Source organism: Maniola hyperantus, chromosome Z (assembly GCF_902806685.2).
Source record: "Maniola hyperantus chromosome Z, iAphHyp1.2, whole genome shotgun sequence".
NCBI classification, from domain to species: Eukaryota; Metazoa; Arthropoda; class Insecta; order Lepidoptera; family Nymphalidae; genus Maniola; species Maniola hyperantus.
In genome coordinates this window covers 16,957,206-16,978,112 of record NC_048564.1, presented here as the reverse complement: position 1 = coordinate 16,978,112, position 20,907 = coordinate 16,957,206, and the positions used below count along the sequence as shown (strand labels likewise).

The 20,907-nt window shown below is 40.6% G+C and overlaps 1 protein-coding gene and 1 pseudogene across 1 annotated transcript in view; both read left to right on the top strand.

The window, feature by feature from the left end:
- The window catches only part of LOC117995282 (homeobox protein caupolican-like), a 360,854-nt gene that overhangs the window by 122,219 nt on the left and 217,728 nt on the right, over positions 1-20,907 (top strand). The window lies entirely within an intron of this gene.
- On the top strand, positions 530-19,265 carry LOC138404539 (uncharacterized; annotated as a pseudogene).

The window sequence follows — 20,907 nt, the reverse complement described above, 5'->3', positions numbered from 1 at the left end:
AGAGAGCAGGCGCTGCTCATGTTCGGAGCTGGTCTAGGCGCTACGGCCATGTTGCACGGCCGCCCATGGGAGGCGTGAGGCGCCGGGGCGGCGAGCGGGACGGCGCGAGGGCGCGCGCGCTGCGCGAGCGGGACGGCGGCGAGGCGGCGCGCCGCGGAGGGCGTGCGGCGGCCGGCACGCACTCCTGTTCCGGTCGCGTCCACGGGCGGCCGGGGACCCGCGCCGCACCGAACTCACCGAGCCCTGCATCCGATGCGCGGACGAGCCGAACCGCGACGTTCTTTCACCCTCTCACACATCCCGCGAACCCCGCGCGTGCGAGGGCGTAAGCGTATCTCGGAAAGCGCGCCAATTTCCCTAAAGTTCGAGTTTCGTTGGCGCGAAAACTTCGCGCTCTTTTTTGGGTTACTTGAAGCCCGTAAAGTTTTGGTTTCGGTCACTGTAGTTGGTTCGAGTGACTTTCCTGGTTGTTACGATGGTTGTCAGTGAACAGTATTGAGTGGCCGGGGTCCGCATGAGTTATCCGATGATGGATGACTGGGAGCGCCACGTCACGCCCTTGCTGCAGGACATGGGCTGCCCCAATGAGGAAGCCCAAGATGACTTCTTTAACCAGCAAGATGTAAGTCTGCAACCAATACTTCAAACTACTAACACTAGGTTACACGGATTTGGAACAGTTTTCCTCCCATTTTCATTGCTAAATGAGGGAGAAACTTAAAAAGTACCTTAGTATCTCACTTAACTAAGCTTACCTAGTTAAGTAAGTACCAAGTGAACCTACCTACTAATTCCATGTCCTATAGGGACAACATGTGACTAAGCGAAGTACATTCTACTCGTGTTGTCTTCAATCTCCTTCATACCTATTGCACTTGCCTAAGTTTGAGAATAATTTATAACATGACATTTAGTATGGACATCTTGACGCAGCGAATGGAAAATACATTACAAACGAAAATGCATTACAAACGAAAATGCATTACAAACGAAAATGCATTACAAACGAAAATGCATTACAAACGAAAATGAACGTCACTCCATTGTTATATTTTATTAACTTGGAAACCACTTATACCTAAGTAATGCGTTTTGCGGCATTTTAACTTGATGTGTCAAATTTCATGTTAAAAGTATGATTTTAGTCCTTATTTTAAAGGTGAACCGTACTTTTAACATGATAGCTGTCCCATAGAGTTAAAATGGCGTGTGAGAAGTCATTTTGTACGGACTATACTCACACTACTTAGGGACGTGAAAAGCCTGCCCATTGAGGCCAAGACACTGCTTATCTTACGACATCTACAATCTATCATCAATCAAAAATATAGATTTTACAAGCAAAACTGCGCGATGTATTTTCACAATTCCCATAGCCATCCTTAATATTAGGTATAACTGCGGAAGTGTGTCTGTCTGTCTGTCTGCTAGCTTTTCACGGCCCATCCGTTAAACCGATTTTAGTGAAATTTGGTACAGAGCTAGCTTGCACCCCGGGGAAGGCTACTTTTGAACCCGGAAAATCAAAGAGTTCCCACGCGGACGAAGTCGCAGGCATCATCTAGTTTTCCATATTTTGATAAGGCAAAATAATAGAATCATGGCTAAATTCTGATTTGGCATTGAAGTATTTACCTATATCAATCTCTGCGTAAGTACCTACCAATTTTTTTTCGGGTCATACGGAGTAGTTCTAGTAGATACCAAAAAGTTAGAAAATTATTGTAGAGTTGTACAATATTAAGGAGGTATAGTCCGCGACAGGTCGAGATGGCAATCGGGGTATGAGGCGGGGGACGCCCCGCACACCCAGACGTCACCCGCGCTCGCCCGCATCGGGTTAGTGCGGGCGCTGTGTGGCTGTGCGGAGCGTTCCCTCCCCGATTTCCATTTCGACCTGTCGCGAAAATCAACTAGATGTGGTGAATTTTTTGTAGTAGGTACTTAGGTACTTAGGTACCTACACAATCTGTACCTAAGCTTTTCCGGAGAGAACATTAAGAAAGGTATAGCAATATCTACTTGTATTAAGGCCTGCGGGGTGACTCGCTATGATAGCCACTGAGCTTATATTTGACATTAGTTGGTTCTACATTGCTGCTTCACTGAGTGATAAAAAAATATTTTTTTGTAGAAACTCTTCAATGGATTCAAAATGAATGTTAAAATATGAGCTCGGTGGCTGTCATGCGGTGTTAGACACTGAGTTAGCGCATCAGTATGCTGTCATTTGAGTTTAGAAATTGTGTACAACAGAATTAACCACCTGAGATTCTACTTGAGATACCTACTTAACTACTACCTAGATATAGTAAAATCTCATAAAATCTCTTCTTAACAGACTATACAGGTAGTAAACACCGATAATTGATAGCTCTCTTTGTTTGTAAAATGAGAGAGGAAACATGCAAACCATACTTATTTCTTATTGGATTCCAATCGGGCAATTCAAAATTCCTAATTTTAATTGTTGGTGCTGATTCTGAGCGCAACTAAAAAGAGTAGCTATTAGCATCTCTTTCTTACCAAATTAACAAGTAAAAGATAGAAAGACATACCTAATTTAACTTAGAACTGTTAAACCTTGTGACTTTAGCTGCCAGTCGCGAGCGTGTATCTTAATTTGTAAAGTGCAGTAAACTTAATATTTATATTACATATTGTATAGAAGCAGGCGTTACTTTGCGGAAGTCCATGATATGCAATGAACCAAAAACTTAATTTGTTGTAATCCGCTGAAACAGATCTAATCTGTATGATGCAACATTGGTTCATTGCATACCATAAGTATTACATCCTCTTTTAGCAATATTAAAAAGAAAAAGATGCAGTTACTCTAAATTTAGTTTACCTAGGGAAAAACATGAGAATCAACGCCAATATTTGGTTCTAATAATAACCTTACTACCAGAATATTGATTCGCAACTATTCGCCAACTCATATTTTGACATTTATTTTTAATCCATTGGAGGTTTTCTACGAAAATCTATTTTGATTTCACTCAATGAAGCAGCAATATAGAACCAACCAATGTCAAATGAGCTCTGTAGCTATCATACAGTGTAAGACACTGAGCCAATGTGCATATGTGCATTGTGCTGTTGTGGCACTGGGAAAAGCCATAGTAGGTAGAAATATCAAGAAAAAGGAGAAAGAGTTAGCGAATTATCCCGCTCTGGTGCGCTAAAACTTTACAAAAGTTGTAGTTAGATATACTTACTTACACTACAGGTACACCTAGATGAATTACCTAGGAACCTACTAGGATCTTAGATCGTAAACCAATGGCTGTCTAAAAACCGCACAATCTCTTTTAGCGGTTATTGCATGTCGCAACTCAGAATAAGTCTTGGTAACGCGTACCTAGATAAACCACGTCAATTACGCCATGCCATAGAGCTTTGTAACTTCTTACCTTTTTAGGGCTCCGTAGGTACCAGAAGGGTGCCAATAGGACCCTATTACTAAGACTCCGCTGTCCGTTCGTCCGTCTGTCCGTCAGCGGGTTGTATCTCGTGAACCGTAATAAGTAGAGATTTGAAATTTTCATAGAATGTGTATTTCTATGGCCGCTATCGAAATGACCGCCATAAAAATAAAAAATAAATTGGAAAGTGTTATTTCTTGTACGATGGTACGGAACCCTTCGTGTGCGAGTCGCACCAGAAAGCGCTTATTTGGAAGGCCCCCTACTACTGAACAGAGGAAGAGAGTCGCATGGAGTCAATGGGTTCAGGCGGCCCAAGACAATGGCATGTGGAAGTCTGTACAAGAGATCCATATCCAGCTGTGGACGTCTATCAGTTCATAATGATTAATGATGATGAAACTGAGCCTATTTTTTTACTCATCATGAATAAAATTGTCACCTATTCTTTTATAATTAAACTTTTATACCTAGGTCTTTATACTGCCCGCAATAAAATACTAGGTATCCTACTTTTAAGTATAACAAAATTAACCAGGTAAACAATTGAAAGTGTATTTGTGTTACCTACTTGTTTATCTATTTCTTATTTAAAACATTATCAATGATAAGATCTTATCGGCGGTGTTATTTGAAATCAGTTCACGATAATTGATTTGAACGAGAAAGTTTTGCCGCAACACCTATGTATACTTACTTACCTATTTACTTTGTTCAATGGTTTAGGTCTATTGCCAGGCCGCTATTGCTAAATAGTTTCGTCTATTTTTTGTGTAGGCACTCCTCGGGCCCCCTATTATATATTGCTATTGATCAAAAAGAAAGCTATGTAATTTTTTTTAATAGAGACAGCGAGCAAAAGAGCAAACCTGATGTTAAGTGATTTTCACTGCCCATGAACATTTGCAGCGCCAGAGGAACCGCCGCCGATGCGTTGCCGGCCTTTTAGGAATTTGTTGGTCCGCCCCTTGAATAACCCTCCACGCTCGCCCGCACTGGGTTAGCGTGGAGGCTGTGCGGATGTGCGGGACTTTCCGTCCCCGATTACCATCTCGACCTGTCGCTTACTAAGTATAGGCAGGTTATTTATTTTGCTTGCAACTAGGTAAGTTTGGTACCTAATACCTATCTACCTAGGGTAGGTACTTATTTTATGAATCCATCACACGACTTACTTAAGTTTTTTTTTAAATTGTTAAGTTAGATACCTAATTAATTAAAAACTTTTTTTGGTTTCTTTCACTTAACAGGGAAGCTCGATCCTATAGTCGAATCAGAAAAATATAGAACAACTATAGCAGATGCCCGCGACTTCGTCCGCGTACTGGTTTCACATGAGATCTGAAATTTTCCCGCTGCAAAAGGCCTCACTTACCTACTCACTCAGTCTCACCTTGAGACACAGAACCCAGAATACCTAAATGCGAATTTTCATATCTCTAACTTCAAAAACGTAGGTTTTCATATAACCCTTCCACCCCCATTTTACTCCCTTAGGGGGGGAATTTAGTTTGATCTAGATATATGATAGGCTAGAAATAGCCTACATGTCAAATTTCAATTAAAAATAACAATTGTTAAAACTTTTCTATAAGAACATTGCTATTTTACCACCCTTAAGGGGAGAATTTCCCAAACTGAATTATACAGATTTTTATTATTTAAAGCTAATAACTTAAATGTTGATTTTCACGTCTCTAACTCCAAAAACATAGGACTTTCATACAACCTTCGACCCCCCATTTCACCCCCTTGGGGGGGGGGGGATGTCCTCAAAAGCGTTCCTTAGCTGACACCTACGTCCTAGAAAGAACCTACCTTCCAAATTTCAAGTTTGTAGGCTTTGTAGTTTCTGAGATTTCGTGATTAGTCAGTCAGTGGTGTTTCTCTTTTATATATTAATTTAGATTAGCTGATGCCTGCGACTTCAACCATTCAAATTTGGAAACCATAGGTATTAGAAGTTGGACCCCGTTAAGGCTTGAATGTTCAAAGATCCATTCTTAGCGCATGTATTAGTCACAGTAGCTATCTGCATGAGTTCTACTCGCCCAGTAGTTTGAGCTGTGCGTTGATAGATCAGTCAGTTAGTCACCTTTTCTATTTACTTAGAAAATAATATTCCACTTAGTACCTATAAAGTATAGGTAAAAACACAATTTTACGGTACAATAGGTCTAAAGGTAAATCTGCTCAATTTGCATTTTAGAGATTTTTCTGATTTATGAAATGGTGTCAAGAATAGTGACTTTACGAGGCAACTGTAATGACGAGTAGACTTCACAGTCTTGGAGCGTTTCCTGTAGGCCTCAGCGAGACGAAGCAATACCGCACAAGTGGGCAGGGCCCGGGCACCATGCCACGGCGCTGTCCGGCTCCGAGCCGCAGCAGCGAGCAGCGTGAGTTAGTGTCCACTTGTGCGCAACTTGTAACGGCTTGGATTTATCGCCCAGCCTTTATACTCCTTCGCTACCTTAGGTGCCTTGCGATGCGTTCACAAATAATACGTACTAGCCTCCTATTTGGAGGTCGGGGGTTCGATTCCGTTCCCGCAACTCCAACTAAGCGGTGATAGCCTAGTAGTTAGGACGTCAGACTCCTATTTGGAGGGTCGGGGTTTGATTCCGGGCACGCATCTCTAATTTTTTGCAGGCAATTACTTAAATATCTAAAAAAACATCGTGAGCATGTTTGAGTTTTCCATAATGTTCTCAAAGGTATTTGAAGTCTGCTAATCCGCATTTTTTATCGATATATTTTAAAGGGTTTCATTTATTTAAATCTGGTGAAGATTTCATTAAAATCTTTAGTGGTTCAGTAACTAATAACTGCATATGAATCTAATGTTGCTGCTAGCTGTTTCAACTTCGCGAGGTTACTTACCTTCAAACTCAAAACCATGTGAAAATACAAAAAAAAACACTTAAATTTTAACATTAACGATGTCAGTTAATAAACAATAGATAACTAGCCAAAAAACCTTATATTAACCAGTCGTTCCAAATCGATGGAAATATAGATAAAAGTTCAACCCCATGCATGATGATACTGCGCTTTAAAATATACTTTATTTGTTCAAGAAATAGGGTTTATTATACTAGCTAATATTGTACAAAGGTTCTACTCTACTTATTATAATTATTGAAATGTAGGCATGTCATTAAGGCTTGTAAATAATAGGCTGTGACATGACGCCAGTGTGCTAAGGCCTAATTTAAAAGAAATCGTTATGTTCCAAACGTTTACAAGAACCTACTAAAAACAATGATCAATGATAAGAAGCCGAGTTGGACGCCGAATCCAACTCGGTTGGGCAGCGTTCAGGCAGCTTCGAGATGTCTTGTGCTTGAAGACCACAGTCTTCGAACAGTGCGTGTTGCCAGTCATGACGTGTGGATCCGAGACATGGTCGCTAACTATGGGCCTCATAAGAAAGCTCAGAGTCACTCAGCGGGCGATGGACTTTGTTGTCTATCCGTCCTTCTTTCCTTTTGAGGTACAGAACACTAAAAATTTAAATGTGTTCATGAACAAATAATAGTATGTTTTACTTTCAAAGTAAGATTAGGTACTTACCAAGTGGGATAGGTATCATATCAAAGGGTTTTCTTTACCTTTACTTAGCTTTTTGATTTATCGTGCAAAATGTCGAAAAAATACGACTGTAGTACGGAAACCTCGGTGCGCGAGTCTGACTCGCGCTTGGCGGGTTTTTTCAACTTGTGTAGAGACAAGTCTAAAATTGACCGCAATTTTATTCTAAACATGGCGGAGAAGTTCTAAACATAAATGTAGCTGTCGTAGTGTAGTTTTTATGATGTAAAGAGCCGACACACGTTGCAGGTCCTCGGGTTACACTGCGTCAGCGCATTCAGTCTCGCGATTCCACGGAACTGCCATGCGACGCGCGACGTGAGAACGGGTGTCGATAGCACCTGGCCATGCCGTAACAATAATGACTAATTAATGAATAATCAATATTTAAAAAACCAGTAAAGCGCGAGTCGAACTCGCGCACAAAGGGTTCCCTAACATCTAAATCATCATCATCATGATCAACCCATCGGCGGCACACTACAGAGCACGGATCTCCTCTCAGAGTGAGATTTTTAGCCATAGTCTATCACGCTGGCCAAGAGGAAACCTGCATGCCCGAGAGTTCTGCATAATGTTCTTACAGGTGTGTGAAGTCTACCAATTCGCACATGGCCAGCGTGGTAGACTATGGCCAAAACCCTCCCAGACCAGTGCTCTGTAGTGAGCCGGCGATGGGTTGATCATGATGATGATGATGATGATTTTATCACCGTGGGAATTGAATTATCAAAACTCCTTTCTTAGCGGATGTCTACGTTATAATAGCTATTTGCATGCCAACTTTCAGCCGATTGGTCCGGTAGTTTGAGCTGGCCTTTAAAAAATCAATCAGTCAGTCAGTCACCCTTTCCTTTTATATATGTATAGACTACTTCCTCTAGCGCACTGAAGTGTTTCAATGAAATAGAGTAGGAATAGATAGTTTTTCAATCAACTAAAAATATTTCTACTTTGATTTGAAGCAGCTTCATCTGAAAACTGTATGAAATGAACTAACAAACTAACAAACTTTTCACTTCGCCGTATACATAGACTACATACCTATTATATTAGACCTCTGTATGGTTTTCATTTCAATTTTCGTTCGAGCAATTTCAATTTAAAATTTTTGTGTACAAAATGGTCGAAGCGGGCGACAGTTGCAAAATTTTTAATTTTTTTATATTCAGTTTGAACGAATCGTAAGTTTTACAAAAATACGTACCAATCAATTTTTTGTATTTTTTGCAAATAATGTAAGAAGGTTCTAAGTACCTATTATGCGTACAAAGTGACTTCTAAAGCGCCATTTTAACTTTAAGTACCTATCTAAATATATAAAAAAGAAAAAGTTGCCTGATTGACTGATGTATCAACGCACAGCTCAAACTATTGAACAGTTCGGGCTGAAATTTGACATGCAGCTATTATGACGTAGGCATCCGCTAAGAAAGAATTTTTGAAAATTCAATTCCTATGGGGCTTGTTTGTGGACTGTGGACTGTGGACTGTGGTGCCCACGCGGGACAAAGTTGCGAGGATAAGCTAGTAGGTACAACCAAATCCATATCCATACTACTTATATTATAAATGCGAAAGTGTTTGTCTGTCTGCTAGCTTTTCACGGCTCATCCGTTTAACCGATTTTGATGAAATTTGGTACAGAGATAGCTTGCATCCCGGGGAAGGACATAGGCGACTTTTGATCCCGGAAAATCAAAGACTTCCCACGGAATTTTTAAAACTTAAATCCACGCGGATAAAGCCGCGGGCATCATCTAGTAGTTAATGACATATTCATACAATAGGTATGTAATACATAATTATATAAATAATTAATCAATCAATCGGTCCGTGATCCTCAGAGATTATAGTTGTACCTAGACAGTAGGCTGTAGAGTGCGTAGATACCTATAGGTAGCTCGCATCAGTCGTATCTACTCACGGTACATCACATGCAAATCCCATTACAATTCTACTTCCTACAAATGTTACTAGGTAGGTACCTACCTATAAGTAGTTAGTGTGTCTACCTTCACGATAAGGCTTCTTATAGCGAAATGAAGTTCGTGTGATGAAACTGAGAATGAAAGGAGACTGGTGTAGCCCATTTAAAAAGTGGTTTATTTTTAACTAGAGGATGCCCGCGACTTCGTCTGCGTGGGTTTAGGTTTTTAAAAAACCCGTGGGAGCTCTTTGATTTTCCGGTATAAGTCCTTTCCCAGGATGTAAACTACTTCTGTACCTGTAAGCTTCTTCTCACTGTAAATTTCATCAAAATCGGATAGTATATTGGGCCGTGAAAAGCAAGCAGACAGACAGAGAGACAGACAGACAGACACAGACATACTTCCACATTTAATATTAGTATGGATTTGTACCGAAAAAATATTGCATTGATTTTGCATGATAAATCAAAAACTATTTAGGTATGCATAAAAATATCTTTTTATGCCTACTTATATAAAAATGAATCGCTGAATGTGTTGCTGATCACAAATCTCAAGAACAGCTGAACGGATTTCGCTAATTCTTTTTTATAATATTCCTTGAAGTACGAGGATGGTTCCTACGGAGAGAATTTTTTTAAAAATTGTAAGTAAGTATTAAAAAAAATTAAAAAATAAAGAATCGACTGTTAGGCGACGCAATACGAAGTTCGCCGTCAGCTAATAAATAAATAAAACTTGCTTTAGAATGTACAGGTAGAGTTCTTTCATATGATTCCTCTTTTGATATAGTTATCTTACTTTGAAAGTTGAACATACTAATTATTTGTTCATGAACACATTTTAATTTTTTTAATGATGTAACCACAAATTCATGGTTTTCAAATTTATCCCCTTATGTGTGCTATAAGACCTACATACAACAAAGTGATCCTATACCTAGGTAAGGGTTCCTTTTTTTCCTTTTGAGGTACGGAACCCTAAAAAAATAGAAGGCGTCAGTGATTTAGCGTTCCGGTACGATGCCGTGTAGAAACCAAAGGGGCATGGGCTTATTAAAAACTGCCATACTCCTTCCAGGTTAGCCCGCTTCCATCTTAGACTGCATTGTCACTTACCACCAGGTAAGATTGCAGTCAAGGGCTAACATATTGTATCTGAATCAGTACCTACCCTTATCATAAATGCGAAAGTGTGTTGGTTTGTCCTTCAATCACGTCGCCACGGTGCAACGGATTGACGTGATTTTTTGCATAGGTATAGTTTAAGACCTAGAGAGTGACATAGCCTACTTTTTATCCCGGAAAATCCTAGAGATCCCACGAGATTTTTAAAAAACCTAATTCCACACGGACGAAGTCGCGGGTAATCAGCTAGTAAATAAATAAATAAATGATTCGGAATTTTGCGTGTCGTTAGTGTACCTACCTACCTTAGTTAACTAATAACTTGGTCAATGTACCTACCTACTTAACTACAAACAATTATACAGCTGTAATCGTCGCGCTGGCGATCAAACGTGTAAAAGCACTAAGGAACACATGTACATCTTTAGATTACAGTGATTGTGAGGGCAGTTATTATGGAGTACAAACAATTTCTCAGTAAAGTTTCCATGTCACCCAACATTGATGACTACAAGCGATTACGACGACGCGGACGGCGAAGTTGCGACCCGACCGACGTCCACCATCATCGCCCCCACTTCATATCACCATAGATATTCAACATTACTTGTTTGTTGTTAGCAAGAGGACAATGCCACAGTTCACGACATATAAGTCCCGCAAAATGCGCTGGAACCATGTCTCATTAACATCAAAATAATGTCATTTTGACGTCATTTGACGTATATTTAAGTAAAAATATACCATCAGCTCGAAACTTCAGTCTAGTGCTGATGTCACTAAAATGGCGGGGCGTATTAGTAATTTGCGGGTCTTATACTACAAACTTCTAACAAAACGTTGAGGCTTCGACGTCACTAGCAGGCGTCAAATTTGATGCTAGGTAGGCTATGAAACACAGCACACCCGGCTGAGTATGTTGTGGGCTCTTCTCAGACCTGGGCGCGTTTGGAACCCTCGTAGCTTTAGTTTTAAGTTTGCGTAATTATCACCGTTATATCTTAGAAATCCAACATCTAACCATCAAAAAGCGTTATTAATTACCTATTTTGAATAAATCATTTGACTTTTTTTGACTTTGACTTTGACAGATATACATATATACCTACAGATATGCACAGTGGCAGATTTGCAGTCTTGGCCGCCCTAGGCCCCAGGCCATGTAGTAAATAGGTACCAACCGCCCCTTTCTCAGCACTCATGATAAAAGACTACATACCTACTTAACGATTTTTTTTATTGCCAATTTTTATCATAACATCAGTGAAATTTTTGTCACGATTGGCCGTCTCTAATACTTGGCCGCCCTAGGCCCGGGCCTACTGGACCTTAGGGCAAACCTGCCACTGGATATGCAACTAGCGTGCCCCATAGTCCCTCTCGCTCAAACAGAGGTACTTACTTGTGAAATGTTATTCCTTCTATATTCCTTATATTTACATTCGCTTTGTCTATTGTGGCCTAGTATACTAGTATACCTACCTACTACAACCCACCATTGCACAATAACTTCAAAAAACAAAAATTGTATGCAATGTACAAAACAAATCAATTATTTCTTTAAAATAAGTACTTGAGCCAACATAACGTCATAAAAATGCCACGGGAACCATGGATTTGTGGCGGGTACCACAATAGCGCAACTAGATGGCGCTGTTCAATCGATGACGTAGTCCCGAACAAATGTACCGCCGATAGCAATCGCACTAACGGAGTTTTCTGCAATCTGGACTATATATAGAAGTTTCAAGACATAACCGTCGGCCCAGCTGGCGCTACCGAGCACAACCAACCGCTCGGTGGGAGATCTCCCCTTTGCTACGGTCGAGCCTGCACACCGCTCCCGTACATTGGTGACAACCGACGTGATCAAGAACGGTCGCACACCTCAACAACCGACGAAATCAAGAATGGTCGCACACTACAACAGCCGACGTCGAAGATCAACCGCACACCGCCGCACTCCGCACTGCGCACTCAACGTGATCAAGGGTGATCGCATACACCGCAACACCTTTGGATCACACACCGCAAGCTGACGTCTCCTCCAACTCCAAGTCTACAAGCAGCAACAGCAAGCACATCGAGGCCTGTAAGACGGATGTAGCACAGCTTCGGGGCACAATGGCTCTGCACTCCATCACCAGCTACAAGCGTCCTGGTCCACCGCTTCTCTGGATGGTTAGCAGCCATTGCCCTTCACACGCCTTCACGCTACAACGCCACCTCTCTTCACTGCTTCACACTACGCGTTCGTCTCGGAGGGGAGTGATGTGGCGGGTACCACAATAGCGCAACTAGATGGCGCTGTTCAATCGATGACGTAGTCCCGAACAAATGTACCGCCGATAGCAATCGCACTAACGGAGTTTTCTGCAATCTGGACTATATATAGAAGTTTCAAGACATAACCGTCGGCCCAGCTGGCGCTACCGAGCACAACCAACTGCTCGGTGGGAGATCTCCCCTTTGGTACGGTCGAGCCTGCACACCGCTCCCGTACAGATTTTTACGGGATAAAATGAAGCTTATGTGCTAATCCAACGTACAATCTATCTCCATTCTCAGTCAAATCCGTCCAGCAGTTTTTGCCACACATGCATACAAACTTTTGCCTTTATAATATTAGTGTGATAGGTTATAATAGCATGTCTACCAATGGCGCATCTCTTTGATTATAAGATGCTCAAAGTTAGTACACGCACGTTGCTTATCACAAAACACTTGTCAGACGTTTTTGCCGGCCGTGTGCAACGAGCCTTAAACTTCGCGTGATCCAAACGTAGGTACGTTAACGAGTGCGTATTGCTATGCACAGACACACCGATTCCGTTGGTGCCGACTACAGACCTCGACCCAACCAAATTGGCTCTTCTGTATTATGCTCGTCACTATAGAGCGTACTTTGACTTTGCTCAGACTTTCATTATCATCATCAACCGATAGACATCCACTGCTGGACCTAGGCTGGGTCTATCTCCGAAGATATTCATCAAAACTTTACCAAATTAAAATGGGACCACTTTTGAAGTATGTCCTACAAAACAAAAAAGAATTAACAAAATTAGTTCATTATTGACGGAGTAATCGCGTAACAAACATACACAAAAAAAAACATACCTACAGTCGAATTGAGAACCTCCTCCTTTTTTTGAAGTCGGATAAAAATGGCCAGCGATCGAGCAGGCGGGGAAGGTGAAATTGCTTATGGTGGCGTGTGGTGAGGTTTTAGAATAAGGAGAGTGGAATGAGGATAGGGGAAAACAGCTCTTCAGCGCACTCCCCATTATAAAGGCTATAGAACACGCAAAGAGAGCTTACGTCTCTGTGTATGCTTCAGGCTTTCCAACGAGCCGGTTAGTTTGGGATCGTCCACAAGTCGAACAGCCCGCCTTTGGATCCGATTAAATGGAAGGAGTTGGTACTGGGGTGCTCCGGCCCAAAGATGAGAGCAGTACTCCATATGAGGGCGGACTTGCGCTCGCATAGAGAAGGAGCCTGTGCTCGGGCGCGAAGTACCGCTTTGCTCTGTTGAGCATCCCAAGCTTTTGGGAGGCTAATTTGGCCTTGCCTTCCAAATGATGCCGAAATTGGACATCCAATCCCATACAAATAATGAGCTAAACAGAGAGAGCGCTCTACTAATTTCAATCCGTGGATAGGGTACAGCAATAACATAGAGCCGACAAAATTGGTGCATCTATCAGTTCTCACACCTGCACTTCTGGAAAAAAAAGATATATGGAACTATGGCTGTCATATCGGTACAAATGGACATACGAGTTTTTGCAATTAGCTGCAAGCGAGGCGTTCATGCTTACTACTTTGAATCATTTCATTGTGTTTTACTAATAGCGCAACGGTGCGGTGTGTATTTTTCTAATAATTGAAAAAAAAATGAAAAAAAATTATTTAACAAAACAGTTTTGACTTTAAACATTTTCTAATGGTTCCCACACTAGGTAGTGCTGTGTCAGGAATTAAGGAATGATTTTTAGGGTTCCGTACCTCACAAGGAAAAATGGAACCCTTATAGGATCACTTTGTTGTCTGTCTGTCTAGCAAGAAACCTATAAGGTACCTACTTCCCGCTGAATTAAAATAACAGCTAGTATCATGATATTTAGTAGGAAGGTAAATCTTATAGCACACGTAAGAGAAAAAATCCGAAAACTGTGCATTTGTGGTTACATTACTAAAAAAATTAAAATGTGCTATGAACAAATAATTAGTATTTTCAACTTTCAAAGTAAGATAACTACCTATACCAAGTGGGGTATCATATGAAAGGGTACCTGTATATTCTAAAACAGACTTTTATTTATTTTTATGCATACTTAATAGTTTTTGATTTACCTATCGTGCAAAATGTCGAAAAAATACGACTGTAGTACGGAACCCTCGGTGCGCGAGTCTAACTCGCACTTGGCCGGTTTTTTAAATAGGTATAGAAAAATGTATAGACATATGTACGAATTGTAATGGTATTATGACTAATTAGCGTGCTATGTTGGGTGTCTCTCTGAGGGACAAAGTAGGTAAGTAGTGAGGAATTCCGTGAGGGAATCAAAATGTCCGATAAAACTTATGGGTTTAGCAAATTGAAGTGGCAATAAGCAGGTCACGTCTGTCGCGGATCCGAAGGCTGCTAAGGCAGTTGTGTTCTGGAGTGGGACCTTCAGCCCGCTGAACTGATGAGCATAAGAAGGTGATCAGTTCAGGGAAACGGGTGGATGAGGAAGGCGACCTATGTGGTGGCGTGCACTCCTGTGCCTGTGAAACTTTTTACAGTTGTTATTGAGACTTGTGATATGATATATTATATTTACAACAACGTTACAGGCGCGCGAGTCGAATTGCAAATTGCAACTCATGCCGAGTCTTAGCTAGTGTTATTAATTAAATAAAAACTCATATTAATCCTATAGAAAATTACTAACGGGCTACGTCCACAATAAATTAATTAAATAATCCCACCTCGAGTCACAACAAAAAAGTGTGGAAACAATTATGTCTATCTCTAGAAACTATAAATGACAAGTTCCCAGAAACCATAACGCCTATAATGTGAAATTAACACGTAAACACCATAACGCTTTCTGCAAGATATTGCAAAAAGCTTCCCAGTGACAGGACGAGTGTTGTCGTAAGGGACTGTTTACACAGAAGTGGTGTGCGCTCACACTTGATGGTAAGTGAAGATGGACTCTAGTTCGATCAATTTACTGAATCTCAAAAAGCAGGATCTGTGAACTTATACCTGCCTTGTTTTTTAAAGTTCCGTACCTCTAAAGGAGCAAGAGCCCTTATAGGATCAGTTCGTTGTTTCAAAACCTCAATGGTTCAACGGTTGAGAAGCGGACTGAATTCCGAAAGGTCGTCGGTTGAAACCCCACCCCACGTTGCACTATAATTGTTGCACCTAGACTCCCAGCACAAGCTTTACGCTTAGTTGGAGGGGAAAGGGGAATATTAGTCTAATTAGCATAGCTAATATTCTTTTTAAAAAAACTTATAGACTAGAGCTTGGCTGCAAAAGCAGGGCCAGTGGTAGAAAATATGAGGGGTGATAGGCTGGAACGGTATAGGCATATAATGCGGAGGGAAGAAAATCATGTCACTGGAGGAATGTTAAATAGGCATGTGGAAGGAAAAAGAGGAGTGGAAGGAATGCGGCTGGTTAGCGACCACACAAAAAAATAAATTTTATTTTTATTTTTTATTTAATTAAACTTTTACAAGTACCTACTTTTGAATCGTCGAATGCATCCACCACTCCAGTCGTAACCAACCGCAAAGTTTCCTATGTGTTCCGGCAGCGAGCTGGAGAGCCAATTTCCCCCCTTATCATCCCCCGAATGTTGAAATAGGTATAATTTTGTGTGTTGCTACATCATTCGTCAAGTTCTTGAAAACCGGGCACCGATTTGTGGTTCCTCTGGTGCTGCAAATGTTCATGGGCAGCGGTCACTTAACATCAGGTGACCCGCCTGTTCGTTTGCTCGCTATTTTAACCAAAGTCAAAGTCAAACCATTTATTTAAATTGGGTACACTTTCTGATGGTCAATTGCTCAATTTGCAATACAATGAAAAGCTACGAGGGTTCCAGACGCGGCCAGATCTGAGAAGAGTCCACAACAAACTCAGCCTACAATATATTTTTTTAAAGTATGAATTCTGTGGTAGCTAGAGGGTGGTCTGTGTAAACTCGCCTTAAGACCGGAGTGGTCATTATCTCGGCAGTTAATTGAAATACAAGGCTTCTTCTACTATCGGTATGTGACGCCTTCCCCTGCGGAGTGTCGTATGAAAGCATGAAAGCAAACGGTCCGCTTATAGTAGCCCCTTTATCACGAGGCGGTTGCACATATTACTATACTTAGTGAAGGTCTTCCTTCAGAATAAGTAATCATTTTAAGCTTTTAATCGTAGTTTAACGACATATTAAATTGTAGATAACGGGTAAGTACCACGATTAATTTGGGGTTTTTTATCTGCCGATATTCCGACTGAGTTGTATGAGTCGTAGTCACTACGAGACCTTCCTTTGATCACGTAGAGAAACTCCAAGCATAGCTCTCTCCATCGCCCGCTAAGTGACTCTGAGCTTTCTTATGAGGCCCATAGTTAGCGGCCATGTCTCGGATCCATACGTCATGACTGGCAACACGCACTGTTCGAAGACTTTGGTCTTCAAGCACTGAGGAATTTTGGATAAGAAGTCATCTCGAAGCTTCCTGAACACTGATGCCTAGTTCGAGTTTACATCACACTATATTCAGTTCGTATTACAGCCAATTAGCTCAGTTTCGCAATTTTTCCGTCTCTCCTATCATCAAAATCCTCCAGCCTTCGCCGCGCAAGTTGACAGCTGTCCCACGTCAACTGACAGGTGACAGGTATTGCTGTGTAATCGTGTAATAGAATAAAAATTAAAATATTTTTTAAACTTGCTAACAAATATTAGGTATATTCAATAAATAAACTTCCTATTCTCTGCTTTTGTCACATTCTCACGAAATTTAGTTTTCTGAAGGTTACACTTCTGCCGCGTGTGAACCGCACACACGTTTTTTCGCGTTGTGTGACCACCTTTAGAGCGTGTGTTAGATAACCTCCATATCTCCATATTAAGTACTTCTATACCTAAGCTATACCTAAGTATTAGAGATAAACTGTACTAACTCAATATAATTTAATAATATATCTAACTATACCTACTAACCTATAATTGTACCTATCTATAACCTTTAAACCTCACATTAGTAAATAAGCCTATTTTAAAATGTACTCCATTATATTGTAAACAAATCATTATTATGTAAACAAACCAAATCTCGCCCTCGTCCTTTAGACCATTCATTATCCTCTCCAGTTCCAAATCACATATATAACCCAGATATCCCAAAATCCAAACATTCTATTTCAAACTCTGTTCTACACTGTTACTCTGTTTCTTTAAGTATAAGTTCTTTGTTTTAATTATTGTTTAAATATTATTCATCTTTATAAATTAAATTTATTAGTTTTTATTAAGCCCTTTAATTACGTAACAAATTGGCGCAGTTCGGTAGGATAATTGCGTAACAAATTAAATTAATTGTGCAAATTTAAGACGACAAGAACGTGCGTCAAGAGACAATAGCTCAAAACGTACGGTAGCTGCAAGCTTTTAACAAATGTCGCCGAACGCAATGCTCCTCATCTTGATGTTACTGTGGTAAGTGGCTTAATTTGTCTGCTCAATTCCTATTTTTTTCCTTGTGTGTACTATTTTATATCTATTTATCCTATTTCTACATGCCTAAATCCATAAAAAACGAACCATACACCAACTCTCTATATCCCAACTTATCTCAATCGCCGATACACGACACAAACACAATGAAGAAATTAACACGTTATTAAAACTCATCCCAACATTCGACACCGCAGAATCACAACAAATCTACAGATTTGTCCGGTCTTGTGACTCTGCATTTCTTCTAGCAGACGCCGAGAAGGAACAAATCCTACTCGTCTATGCACTAAATAACATAACGGGTACATGTGCTTCCGATGTCCACTCTAAACAATATACTTCATGGGAAGACCTTAAGTCCTACCTTATTGAGAAATTCTCCAATGTCAAGACGATTTCACATCTCAATTTAGAACTACAGTCGATGTTCCAAAAACCAGCCGAAAGCATAACCGACTTCTTCCACAGAGTCGACTTATGCCGAAGCAAAATAGTTGAAAAACTAAATACCGAAATCAAAGACAATACGTTATTAGGTCGGATGGCAACAACAGAAGAGACCGCCTTAAGCGTCTTCGTTAACGGCATTAGCTCCGAAATAGGTACGATGCTAAGAACGCGAGGTTTCCAAAACCTAACTGTAGCTGGGCGTTTTGCCATAGAAGAAGAAAAAATACGAGCTATGAACACAGCTAGGCAATCCTTATTTAAAAATAACACGAATCAACATAAACCCAGCTTACAACGAACTCAAATCATTCCTAATCCTCGTACAACTCATACCCATCAAATACGAAAACCTGTAACTATTGCAAAAATCCAGGTCATCTAATATCTGAATGTCGCAAAAGAGCATATAACAATAACTTGCGCAATAATATCCAGTCGGACTCCCTCATACGAAACACGTTGCCAGCCTCTCTGGCACAAACGCGCCCGTCAACACAACGAGCCTTACCAACCCCTTCGGCACAGACACGCCCACTAATACAACGTGCCCTACCAGCTCCTCCAGCTTATGCAAATAATTTAAACTGCGAAGCGACCAACGAAATGAGCAGCTCGTCGGAAATCGCTTCAGCCTCCTGCTCAATGATCCAAACTCCGACACCGAGTTTGAACCTAGAGAATTTCCAACTCAAATGGTAAGCAGACCTACTCTGCCCAAACAAAGTCTTAGTCGCAGTTTCCAAAATCCAGTCCATCGGGGACACAATATAACTGCCTCTAAGGAAATCAATGACGCATCGCCAGTCTATCGGAGACAATACAAAGATGCATCTACGCAAACCAATCAAGATTCAATATCCTCGAACACTGTATCTGAATTTCAATCAAAATCGGTAACTCACGAACAGGGTAACCAGCCCCAAACCCGCAGTACTGATGTAATTACTAACTCCGAATCTTTCAACAATACTAAATCTGCGAGCTCCGCAAAACCTACTAATTCTAACAAACCTACTATTTCCACCGAATCCAACTTACCTACGAGTTCTACTACTACTATTCCAACTAACGTTACCAAACCTACCATTTCCACTGATTTCACCAATTTCTCAAAAAATCATGCCAAACCCACTATTCCTACGAAATCCCGTAAATCTACCAAATCACGATACCATTCAAAGCCTAAACCCAAACCTAAACCTAACCCAAAACCTCAGAATACTATTCCTACCGATTCAAACCCTATTCAATCCTACTCCGTATCGCCTCTAAATGACGTACCTCCCGAGAACTTATTACATTGCACATTCCAAATAGAAAATCAACCCGTAATTCTATTAATTGACACTGGTTCAGGAATTTCAATATTGAGACAAGACAAAATAGGTACAGCTCAGCTAAATGACCTAGACAAAGTCTCTATAATAGGCATTTCTAACTCGCAAACATCAACCACCAGTTTTGGCTCAGCTGAAGTTTCTCTAGACAACTTCCCAAAGTTTAAATTTCACGTAGCCAATTTGAACCTTAAAGCGGATGGTATTTTAGGTAACGACTTCATGACACAGTTTAACGCCAATATTTACATGAAATCAAAAACAATGCGCATACGTGATAAAACCTATAAGCTTCACTATCTTAACGAACCCGTCACTAATTACGATCCAAATAAACAATTTCTTGCAAGCCGAACGGAAACCATAATTAGATGTAAAACAAATAACATTGACTCGGGCACAGCCATTATTGAGAAACAAATATTAGCTAATGGCATCGTTATTCCTAACGCATTAGTAAATGTCACAAACAATTCATTCTATATCACTTGTGTAAATGCTAACAAAAACGACGAGATAATCACTACGCCTATTATTAATGCGGTTCCATTTAATACTAATGACTATAATATTACAAACAACAACACATCCCAAGAACCTATAACGATTAACAACATGAACTCTTTAGACCGTCAAAGCAAAGTTATGCAGTTAGTAAGAAAAGAACATCTAAATTCCGAAGAATCAGAATCTTTAAACAAAATAGTTTCCGAATTTTCAGACATATTCTTTATTGAAGGCGACTCTCTCACATTCAGCAACCACACGAAACATCGAATACCTACAACCTCTGACAAGCCCATTCATACTAAGACTTACAGATTCCCACAAGTTCACGAAAACGAAGTTAAGACTCAAGTCCAGAAAATGTTAGACCAAGATATTATTCAACCTAGTTCATCCCCTTGGAGTAGCCCAATCTGGGTAGTTCCTAAAAAACTTGACGCTTCTGGAAAACAAAAATGGCGTTTAGTCATAGACTACCGCAAACTAAACGACGTAACTGTAGGTGACAGCTATCCACTTCCTAACATCACTGACATTCTAGACAAATTAGGACACTCTCAATACTTTACTACCTTAGATCTTGCCTCAGGATTCCATCAACTCGAAGTCGAACCCGAAGACATTCCTAAAACAGCATTTAATACACCCTATGGTCATTACGAGTACAAAAGAATGCCTTTTGGACTTAAGAATGCTCCTGCCACCTTCCAACGTGTAATGGATTCCGTACTCTGCGGATTACAAGGTGAAAGATGCTTTGTATACCTAGATGACATTGTTGTTTTTGCATC